Source organism: Triticum dicoccoides, chromosome 7A (assembly GCF_002162155.2).
Source record: "Triticum dicoccoides isolate Atlit2015 ecotype Zavitan chromosome 7A, WEW_v2.0, whole genome shotgun sequence".
In the NCBI taxonomy this organism is placed as follows: Eukaryota; Viridiplantae; Streptophyta; class Magnoliopsida; order Poales; family Poaceae; genus Triticum; species Triticum dicoccoides.
The window spans coordinates 105,354,260-105,367,304 of NC_041392.1; positions in this window are offsets into that span (position 1 = coordinate 105,354,260).

Sequence of the window (13,045 nt, forward strand, 5' to 3'; positions counted from 1 at the left end):
AGGATTGTTGGGGAACGTAGTAATTTCAAAAAATTTCCTACGCACACGCAAGATCATGGTGATGCATAGCAACGAGAGGGGAGAGTGTGATCTACGTACCCTTGTAGACCGACAGCGGAAGCGTTAGCACAACGCGGTTGATGTAGTCGTACGTCTTCACGGCCCGACCGATCAAGCACCGAAACTACGGCACCTCCGAGTTTTAGCACATGTTCAGCTCGATGACGATCCCCGGACTTCGATCCAGCAAAGTGTCGGGGAAGAGTTCCATCAGCATGACGGCGTGGTGACGATCTTGATGTACTATCGTCGCAGGGCTTTGCCTAAGCACCGCTACAATATTATCGAGGATTATGGTGGAAGGGGGCACCGCACAAGTCTGAGAATATGATCACGTGGATCAACTTGTGTGTCTAGGGGTGCCCCCTGCCCCCGTATATAAAGGATCAAGGGGAGGAGGCCGGCCGGCCCCTATGGCGCGCCAAGGAGGAGTCCTCCTCCTAGTAGGAGTAGGACTCCTACTAGGAGGGTGAAAGAAGTGGGGAGGGAGAAGGAAAGGGGGGCGCCGCCCCCCCTCTCCTAGTCCAATTTGGACCAGGGGGGAGGAGGCGCGCGGCCCATCTTTGGCTGCCCTTCTCTCTCTCCACTAAGGCCCATATGGCCCATTACTTCTCCGGGGGTGGGGGGTTCCGGTAACCCTCCGGCTCTCCGGTTTTCTCCGAAATCACCCAGAACACTTCTGGTGTCTGAATATAGCCGTCCAATATATCAATCTTTATGTCTCGACCATTTCGAGACTCCTCGTCATGTCCGTGATCACATCCGGGACTGCGAACTAACTTCGGTACATCAAAACTCATAAACTCATAATATAACTGTCATCGAAACCTTAAGCGTGCGGACCCTACGGGTTCGAGAACAATGTAGACATGACCGAGACACGTCTCCGGTCAATAACCAATAGCGGAACCTGGATGCTCATATTGGCTCCTACATATTCTACGAAGATCTTTATCGGTCAGACCGCATAACAACATACGTTGTTCCCTTTGTTATCGGTATGTTACTTGCCCGAGATTCGATCATCGGTATCTCAATACCTAGTTCAATCTCGTTACCGGCAAGTCTCTTTACTTGTTCCGTAATACATCATCTCGCAACTAACTCATTAGTTGCAATGCTTGCAAGGCTTATGTGATGTGCATTACCGAGAGGGCCCAGAGATACCTCTCCGACAATCGGAGTGACAAATCCTAATCTCGAAATACGCCAACCCAACATGTACCTTTGGAGACACCTGTAGAGTACCTTTATAATCAACCATTTACGTTGTGACGTTTGGTAGCACACAATGTGTTCCTCCGGCAAACGGGAGTTGCATAATCTCATAGTCATAGGAACATGTATAAGTCATGAAGAAAGCAATAGCAACATACTAAACAATCGGGTGCTAAGCTAATGGAATGGGTCATGTCAATTAGATCATTCATCTAATGATGTGATCCCGTTAATCAAATACCAACTCTTTGTCCATGGTTAGGAAACATAACCATCTTTGATTAACGAGCTAGTCAAGTAGAGGCATACTAGTGACACTCTGTTTGTCTATGTATTCACACATGTATTATGTTTCCGGTTAATACAATTCTAGCATGAATAATAAACATTTATCATGATATAAGGAAATAAATAATAACTTTATTATTGCCTCTAGGGCATATTTCCTTCAGTCTCCCACTTGCACTAGAGTCAATAATCTAGTTCACATCGCCATGTGATTTAACAGCAATAGTTCACATCACCATGTGATTAACACCCATAGTTCACATCGATATGTGATCAACACCCAAAGGGTTTTCTAGCGTCAATAATCTAGTTCACATCATTTATGTGATTAACACCCAAAGAGTACTAAGGTGTGATCATGTTTTGCTTGTGAGATAATTTTAGTCAACGGGTCTGTCACATACAGATCCGTAAGTATTTTGCGAATTCTATGTCTACAATGCTCTGCACGGAGCTACTCTAGCTAATTGCTCCCACTTTCAATATGTATCTAGATCGAGACTTAGAGTCATCCAGATCTGTGTCAAAACTTGCATCGACGTAACTTTTTACGACAAACCTTTTGTCACCTCCATAATCGAGAAATATTTCCTTATTCCACTAAGGATAATTTTGACCCATGTCCAGTGATCTACTCTTAGATCACTATTGTACTCCCTTGCTTAACACAGTGTAGGGTACACAATAGATCTGGTACACATCATGGCATACTTTATAGAACCTATGGCTAAGGCATAGGGAATGACTTTCATTCTCTTTTTATCTTCTGCCGTGGTCGGGCTTTGAGTCTTACTCAATTTCATACCTTGTAACACAGCCAAGAACTCTTTCTTTGACTGTTCCATTTTTGAACTACTTCAAAATATTGTCAAGGTATGTACTCATTGAAAAAACTTATCAAGCGTCTTGATCTATCTCTATAGATTTTGATGCTTAATATATAAGCAGCTTCACCGAGGTCTTTCTTTGAAAAACTTCTTTAAAAACACTCCTTTATGCTTTGCAGAATAATTCTACATTATTTCCGATCAACAATATGTCATTCACATATACTTATCAGAAATGTTGTAGTGCTCCCACACACTTTCTTGTAAATACAGGCTTCACCGCATGTCTGTATAAAACTATATGCTTTGATCATACTATTAAAGCGTTTATTCCAACTCCGAGAGGCTTGCACCAGTCCATAAATGGATCGCTGGAGCTTGCACACTTTGTTAGCTCCTTTTGGATCGACAAAACCTTCCGGCTGCATCATATACAACTCTTCTTCCAGAAATCCATTCAGGAATGCAGTTTTGACATCCATTTGCTGGATTTCATAAAATGCGGCAATTGCTAACATGATTCGGACATACTTAAGCATAGATATGAGTGAGAAACTCTCATCATAGTCAACACCTTGAACTTGTCGAAAACCTTTTTGCGACAATTCTAGCTTTGTAGATAGTAACACTACTATCAGCGTCAGTCTTCCTCTTGAAGATCCATTTAATCTCAATGGCTCGCGGATCATTGGGCAAGTCAATCAAAGTCCATACTTTGTTCTCATACATGGATCTCATCTCAGATTTCATGGCCTCAAGCCATTTCGCGGAATCTAGGCACATCATCGCTTCCTCATAGTTCGCAAGTTCGTCATGGTCTAGTAACATGACTTCCAGAACAGGATTACCGTACCACTTTGGTGCGGATCTCACTCTGGTTTACCTACGAGATTCGGTATTAACTTGATCTGAAGTTACATGATCATCATCATTAGTCTTCCTCACTAATTGGTGTAGTAGTCACAGGAACAAATTTCTTGTGATGAACTACTTTTCAATAAGGGAGAAGGTACAATTACCTTATCAAGTTCTACTTTCCTCCCACTCACTTCTTTCAAGAGAAACTCCTTCTCTAGAAAGGATCCATTCTTCGCAACGAATGTCTTGCCTTCGGATCTGTGATAGAAGGTGTACCCAATAGTCTCCTTTGGGTATCCTATGAAGACATATTTCTCCGATTTGGGTTTGAGCTTATCAGGATGAAACTTTTTCATATAAGCATCACAATCCCAAACTTTAAGAAACGACAACTTTGGTTTCTTGCCAAACCACAGTTCAGATTGTGTCGTCTCAACGGACTTAGATGGTGCCCTTTTAAACGTGAATGCAGCTGTCTTTAATGCATAACCCCAAAACGATAGTGGTAGATCGGTAAGAGACATCATAGATCGCACCATATCTAATAAAGTACGGTTATGATGTTCGGACACACCATTATGCTGTGGTGTTCCAGGTGGCGTGAGTAGTGAAACTATTTCACATTGTTTTAACTGAAGGCCAGACTCGTAACTCAAATATTTTACCTCTGTGATCATATCGTAGAAACTTTTATTTTCTTGTTACGATGATTCTCCACTTCACTCTGAAATTCTTTGAACTTTTCAAATATTTCAGACTTGTGTTTCATTAAGTAGATATACCCATATCTGCTCAAATCATCTGTGAAGGTCAAAAAATAATGATACCCTCCACGAGCCTTAACACTCATTGGATCTCATACATCAGTATGTATTATTTCCAATAAGTCAGTTGCTCGCTCCATAGTTCCGGAGAACGGCGTTTTAGTCATCTTGCCCATGAGGCATGGTTCGCAAGCATCAACTGATTCATAATCAAGTGATTCCAAAAACACATTAGCATGGAGTTTCTTCATGTGCTTTACACCAATATGACCTAAACGGCAGTGCCATAAATAAGTTGCACTATCATTATTAACTTTGCATCCTTTGGTTTCAATATTATGATTATGTGTATCACTACGATCGAGATCCAACGAACTATTTTCATTGGGTGTGTAACCATATAAGGTTTTATTCATGTAAACAGAACAGCAATTTATTCTCTTACTTAAATGAATAACCGTATTACAATAGACATGATCAAATCATATTCATGCTCAACGCAAACACCAAATAACACTTATTCAGGTTCAACACTAATCCCAAAAGTATAGGGAGTGTGCGATGATGATCATATCAATCTTGGAACCACTTCCAACACACATCGTCACTTCACCCTTAACTAGTCTCTGTTTATTCTGCAACTCCCGTTTCGAGTTACTAATCTTAGCAACTGAACTAGTATCAAATACTGAGGGTTGCTATAAACACTAGTAAAGTACACATCAATAACATGTATATCAAATATACTTATGTTCACTTTGCCATCCTTCTTATCTGCCAATCACTTGGGGTAGTTCCGCTTCCATTGACCAGTCCCTTTGCAGTAGAAACACTTAGTCTCAGGCTTAGGACCAGACTTGGGCTTCTTCACTTGAGCAGCAACTTGCTTGCTGTTCTTCTTGAAGTTCCCCTTCTTCCCTCTGCCCTTTTCTTGAAACTAGTGGTCTTGTCTACCATCAACACTTGATGTTTTTCTCAATTTCTACCTTCGTCAATTTCTGCATTACGAAGAGCTTGGGAATCGTTTTCGTTATCCCTTGCATATCATAGTTCATCACAAAGTTCTACTAACTTGGTGATGGTGACTAGAGAATTCTGTCAATCACTATTTTATTTGGAAGATTAACTCCCACTTGATTCAAGCGATTGTAGTATTCAGACAATCTGAGCACTTTCTCACTAGTTGAGCGATTCTCCTCCATCTTTTAGCTATAGAACTTGTTGGAGACTTCATATCTCTCAACTCGGGTATTTTCTTGAAATATTAACTTCAACTCCTGGAACATCTCATATGCTCCATGACGTTCAAAACGTCTTTGAAGTCCCGATTCTAAGCCATTAAGCATGGTGCACGAAACTATCAAGTAGTCATCATATTGAGCTAGCCAAACGTTCATAACGTCTGCATCTGCTCCTGCAATAGGTCCGTCACCTAGCGGTGCATCAAGGACATAATTCTTCTGTGCAGCAATGAGGATAAACCTCAGACCACGGATCCAATCCGCGTCATTGCTACTAACATCTTTCAACACAATTTTCTCTAGGAACATATCAAAATAAACACAAGGAAGCAACAACGCGAGCTATTGATCTACAACATAATTTGCAAAATACTACCAGGACTAAGTTCATGATAAATTTAAGTTCAATTAATCATATTACTTAAGAACTCCCACTTAGATAGACATCCCTCTAATCCTCTAAGTGATTACGTGATCCAAATGAACTAAACCATGTCCGATCATCACGTGAGATGGAATAGTTTCATTGGTGAACATCGCTATGTTGATCATATCTGCTATATGATTCATGCTCGACCTTTCGGTCTCCGTGTTCCGAGGCTATATCTGTATATGCTTGGCTCGTCAAGTATAACCTGAGTATTCTGTGTGTGCAACTGTCTTGCACCCGTTGTATTTGAACGTAGAGCCTATCACACCCGATCATCACGTGGTGTCTCAGCACGAAGAACTTTCGCAACGGTGCATACTCAGGGAGAACACTTCTTGATAATTAGTGAGAGATCATCTTATAATGCTACCATCAATCAAAGCAAGATAAGATGCATAAAAGATAAACATCACATGCAATCAATATAAGTGATATGATATGGCCATCATCATCTTGTGCTTGTGATCTCCATCTTCGAAGCACCGTCGTGATCACCATCGTCACCAGTGCGACACCTTGATCTCCATCGTAGCATTGTTGTCGTCTCGCCAATCTTATGCTTCCACGACTATCGCTACCGCTTAGTGATAAAGTAAAGCATTACAGCGCGATTGCATTGCATACAATAAAGCGACAACCATATGGCTCCTGCCAGTTGCCGATAATTCGGTTACAAAACATGATCATCTCATACAATAAAATTTAGCATCATGTCTTGACCATATCACATCACAACATGCCCTGCAAAAACAAGTTAGACGTCCTCTACTTTGTTGTTGCAAGTTTTACGTGGCTGCTACGGGCTTAAGCAAGAACCAATCTTACCTACGCATCAAAACCACAATGATAGTTTGTCAAGTTGGTGCTGTTTTAACCTTCGCAAGGACCGGGCGTAGCCACACTCGGTTCAACTAAAGTTGGAGAAACTGTCACCCGCAAGCCACCTATGTGCAAAGCACGTCGGGAGAACCGGTCTCGTGTAAGCGTACGCGTAATGTCGGTCCGGGCCGCTTCGTCCAACAATACCGCCGAACCAAAGTATGACATGCTGGTAAGCAGTATGACTTATATCGCCCACAACTCACTTGTGTTCTACTCGTGCATATAACATCAACACATAAAACCTAGGCTCGGATGCCACTGTTGGGGAACGTAGTAATTTCAAAAAAAATCCTACGCACACGCAAGATCATGGTGATGCATAGCAACGAGAGGGTAGAGTGTGATCTACGTACCCTTGTAGACCGACAGCGGAAGCGTTAGCACAACGCAGTTGATGTAGTCGTACGTCTTCACGGCCCGACCGATCAAGCACCGAAACTACGGCACCTCCGAGTTTTAGCACACGTTCAGCTCGATGACGATCCCCGGACTCCGATCCAGCAAAGTGTCGAGGAAGAGTTCCGTCAGCACGATGGCGTGGTGACGATCTTGATGTACTATCATCGCAGGGCTTCGCCTAAGCACTGCTACAATATTATTGAGGATTATGGTGGAAGGGGGCACCGCACACGGCTGAGAATATGATCACGTGGATCAACTTGTGTGTCTAGGGGTGCCCCCTGCCCTCGTATATAAAGGATCAAGGGGAGGAGGTCGGCCGGCCCCTATGGCACGCCAAGGAGGAGTCCTCCTCCTAGTAGGAGTAGGACTCCTACTAGGAGGGGGAAAGATGTGGGGAGGGAGAAGGAAAGGGGGGCGCCGCCCCCCTCTCCTAGTCCAATTTGGACCAGGGGGGAGGAGGCGCGCGGCCCATCTTTGGCTGCCCTTCTCTCTCTCCACTAAGGCCCATATGGCCCATTACTTCTCCCTGGGGGGTTCCGGTAACCCTCCGGCTCTCCGGTTTTCTCCGAAATCACCCGGAACACTTTCGGTGTCCGAATATAGCCGTCCAATATATCAATCTTTATGTCTCGACCATTTCGAGACTCCTCGTCATGTCCGTGATCACATCCGAGACTCCAAAATAACTTCGGTACATCAAAACTCATAAACTCATAATATAACTGTCATCGAAACCTTAAGCGTGCGGACCCTACGGGTTCGAGAACAATGTAGACATGACCGAGACACGTCTCCGGTCAATAACCAATAGCGGAACCTGGATGCTCATATTGGCTCCTACATATTCTACGAAGATCTTTGTCGGTCAGACCGCATAACAACATATGTTGTTCCCTTTGTCATCGGTATGTTACTTGCCCGAGATTCGATCGTCGGTATCTCAATACCTAGTTCAATCTCGTTACCGGCAAGTCTCTTTACTCGTTTCGTAATACATCATCTCGCAACTAACTCATTGGCTGCAATGCTTGCAAGGCTTATGTGATGTGCATTACCGAGAGGGCCCAGAGATACCTCTCCGACAATCGGAGTGACAAATCCTAATCTCGAAATACGCCAACCCAACATGTACCTTTGGAGACACCTGTAGAGTACCTTTATAATCACCCATTTACGTTGTGACGTTTGGTAGCACACAAAGTGTTCCTCCGGCAAACGGGAGTTGCATAATCTCATAGTCATAGGAACATGTATAAGTCATGAAGAAAGCAATAGCAACATACTAAACGATCGGGTGCTAAGCTAATGGAATGGGTCATGTCAATCAGATCATTCATCTAATGATGTGATCCCGTTAATCAAATAACAACTCTTTGTCCATGGTTAGGAAACATAACCATCTTTGATTAACGAGCTAGTCAAGTAGAGGCATACTAGTGATACTCCGTTTGTCTATGTATTCACACATGTATTATGTTTCCGGTTAATACAATTCTAGCATGAATAATAAACATTTATCATAATATAAGGAAATAAATAATAACTTTATTATTGCCTCTAGGGCATATTTCCTTCAAGGATCTCAAGGTATAACACAAAACACGAACAAGTTTGTGTTGAACGAAAGGCAATAAAGTGGTCGTGATAACACAAATCATCAAGGGCAAGGACGTTATTTCTCATCATGAATTCAATTGATGTCCTGGAAGAGCTCAGAATGCTGATGATGATCATGACAAATTTTGTCGAGAGGCTCCATGAAGAAGCAATTGAACAACGACTACATCAAGCAACAGGATTAATGCAGCGAAAGATTATTGGAACCACGGATACGACACCAACTCGGAATCAAGCTTGCTGTTCGAGGTGAAACGATAAGACAAGGAAGATCGATGTAAGCTTAGCTCATCACTGAAAGTGGTGCTCCAGAAATAAGGACTAGGTAGCACAGTTAAAATCAACACAATACTGATATAGCCGATTAGGCGAGAAATGACGTGATTGAGTACAAACTCGTAAGTAAAGAAGATTACTAACAGTTATTTAATCGCGATGCAGACTCGATTCAGTTATCCGTGTCCTTGAGTGTTTAATGACTCAGAGCCCATGAAAAAAATTGGACTCAGTGAGAATGTACTACTTGATGGAGAACTCAAAAGAAGTTATGCAGTTCCGTGATAATCTCGAGATACCAGGGTGTAATACTCGACGAAAGATCAAAGTAACGGTTGGACTGGTGCATTGATCTGTAGAAGACAAGTACTTCAACTTGTCCGAGTAAAGGAATCAAAGAAGATCAATATGGCCGGAACCAGATTGCAAAAGACCAGATCCCAGATATAAGATGAACTTATACCAAGGGAATAATTAATTTAGGAGTAGCTTCCATGATAAGATCTACATCGTGTCCATGGGCATGAACACAAGTTCAAGGTCAACTCCCACTTCTTCAATGCATAACCTTTCATTTTACTTCTCGCTTTTGATGAAACTGTAGTGTAGAAATTTTATCTAGCGAAACAAAAGAAGAGTATGACTCATGAAAACTTTTGGGTTCATACGGTTTGGGGAAGGCATAGGTTCAACCCATAAGGGCATCTTAGGAGCATATACCACAAATTTCAAGAATAAATAACACAATCTCGATAGTAGAGCATGCTTGAGAAACCAAACGATACAATTTACCAAAGGCATTATGTATCCGAGGAAAGGCTCACGGGCTTATTGAATATGAAGGGCGTTGTCGGATAAAATCGAACAAAGGATCTGGTGGTCCACAAGGGATCTGATGTGAGCATCAGTACTCAACCAGAGGAAGAAGAATGCAAGGAGATCAGATTATAGAAACAACTGACTAACTCAAAGCTCAAATGCAAAGGAATTATGATTTCCAAATCAAGGGATCAGAAGCAAACGCTCTGATTAAGGATGGATAAGTTCAATAGCCTTAGGGATACAATCAATGGCAATTTGATTGGTCGAGATCCAACTCATGTTTAAAATGTGTCTGAGCCACAAGGATGAATTCTAGGATCTGATTGAGGATTGCATGCATTCGCAACATATTGAATCAAGGGACTTGAAATGATAATGACAAATTATACTAATGAAAATGTTGGGGAATGCAGTAATTTCAAAAAAAATCCTATGCACACGCAAGATCTATCATGGTGATTGCTACCTCTTGAGCACTGCCTTGGTTTTCCCTTGAAGAGAAAGGGTGATGCAGCAAAGTAGCATAAGTATTTCCCTCAGCTTTTGAGAACCAAGGTATCAATCCAGTAGGAGGATACGCGCGAGTCCCTCGCACCTGCACAAAACAAATAAATCCTCGCAATCAACGCGATAAGGGGTTGTCAATCCCTACACAGTCACTTACGAGAGTGAGATCTGATAGATATGATAAGATAATATTTTTGGTATTTTTATGATAAAGATGCAAAGTAAAATAAAAGGCAATGAAAATAACTAAGTATTGGAAGATTAATATGATGAAGATAGACCCGGGGGCCATATGTTTCACTAGTGGCTTCTCTCAAGAGCATAGGTATTTTACGGTGGGTGAACAAATTACTGTTGAGCAATTGACAAAATTGAGCATAGTTATGAGAATATCTAGGTATGATCATGTATATAGGCATCACGTCCGAGACAAGTAGACCGACTCCTGCCTGCATCTACTGCTATTACTCCACACATCGACCGCTATCCAGCATGCATCTAGAGTATTAAGTTCATAAGAACAGAGTAACGCCTTAAGCAAGATGACATGATGTAGAGGGATAAATTCATGCAATATGATAAAAAAACATCTTGTTATCCTCGATGGCAACAATACAATACGTGCCTTGCTACCCCTACTATCACTAGGAAAGGACACCGCAAGATTGAACCCAAAGCTAAGCACTTCTCCCATTGCAAGAAAGATCAATCTAGTAGGCCAAACCAAACTGATAATTCGAAGAGACTTGCAAAGATAACCAATCATACATAAAAGATTTCAGAGAAGATTCAAATATTGTTCATAGATAAACTTGATCATAAACCCACAATTCATCGGTCTCAACAAACACACCACAAAAGAAGATTACATCGAATAGATCTCCACAAGAGAGGGGGATAACTTTGTATTGAGATCCAAAAAGAGAGAAGAAGCCATCTAGCTAATAACTATGGACCCGTAGGTCTGAGGTAAACTACTCACACTTCATCGGAGGGGCTATGGTGTTGATGTAGAAGCCCTCCGTGATCGATGCCCCCTCCGGCGGAGCTCCAGAACAGGCCCCAAGATGGGATCTCGTGGATACAGAAAGTTACGGTGGTGGAATTAGGGTTTAGGCTCCGTATCTGATCGTTTGGGGTTACATAGGTATATATAGGAGGAATAAGTACGTCGGTGGAGCAACAGGGGGCCCACGAGGGTGGAGGGCACGCCTGGGGGGGGGGGGTAGGCGCGCCCCCTACCTCGTGGCCTCCCTGTTGGTTGCTTGACGTATGGTCCAAGTCTCCTGGATCTTATCGTTCCAAAAATCACGTTCCCGAAGGTTTCATTCCGTTTGGACTCCATTTGATATTCCTTTTCTTTGAAACCCTGAAATAGGCAAAAAACAACAATTCTGGGCTGGGCCTCCGATTAATAGGTTAGTCCAAAAAATAATATAAAAGTGTATAATAAGGCCCAATAATGTCCAAAACAGTAGATAATATAGCATGGACCAATCAAAAATTATAGATACGTTGGAGACGTATCAAGCATTCCCAAGCTTAATTCCTGCTCGTCCTCGAGTAGGTAAATGATAAAAATAGAATTTTTGATGTGGAATGCTACTAGGCATAATTTCAATGTAATTCTTCTTAATTGTGGCATGAAAATCAGATCTAAAAGATTCAAGATAAAAGTTTAATATTGACATAGAAATAATAATACTTCAAGCATACTAATTAAGCAATTATGTCTTCTCAAAATAACATGGCCAAAGAAAGTTCATCGCTACAAAATCATATAGTTTAGTCATGCTCCATTTTCGCAGACAAGAATGCTCTCATCATGCACAACCCCGATGACAAGCCAAGCAATTGTTTCATACTTTAGTAATCTCAAACTTTATAAACCTTCACGCAATACATGAGCGTGAGCCATGGTTATAGCACTATGGGTGGAATAGAGTATAATGATGGGGGTCATGTGGAGAAGACAAAAAAAGGAGAAAGTCTCACATCAACGAGGCTAATAAATGAGCTATGGAGATGCCCATAAATTGATGTTAATGCAAGGAGTAGGGATTGCCATGCAACGGATGCACTAGAGCTATAAATGTATGAAAGCTCAACAAAAGAAACTAGTGGGTGTGCATCCAACTTGCTTGCTCACGAAGACCTAGGGCACTTGAGGAGGCCCATTGTTGGAATATACAAGCCAAGTTCTATAATGAAAAATTCCCACTAGTATACGAAAGTGACAAAACAAGAGACTCTCTATCATGAAGATCATGGTGCTACTTTGAAGCACAAGCGTGGAAAAAGGATAGTAGCATTGTACCTTTTTTTGTGCCTTCATTTTTTTATTTGGCCTTTCTCTTTTTTTTTATTGGGACAATGCTCTATTAAATGATGATCATCACACTTCTATTTATTTACAACTCAATGATTACAACTCGATACTAGAACAAGGTATGACTCTATATGAATGCCTCCGGCGGTGTACCGGGATATGCAATGAATCAAGTGTGACATGTATGAAAAATTATGAACGGTAGCTTTGACACAAATACGATGTCAACTACATGATCATGCAAAGCAATATGACAATGATGAACGTGTCATGATAAACGAAATGGTGGAAAGTTGCATGGCAATATATCTCGGAATGGCTATGGAAATTCCATAATAGGTAGGTATGGTGGCTGTTTTGAGGAAGATATAAGGAGGTTTATGTGTGCAAGAGCGTATCATATCACGGGGCTTGGATGCACCGGCGAAGTTTGCACCAACTCTCAATGTGAGAAAGGGCAATGCACGGTACCGAAGAGGCTAGCAATGATGGAAGGATGAGAGCGCGTATAATCCATGGACTCA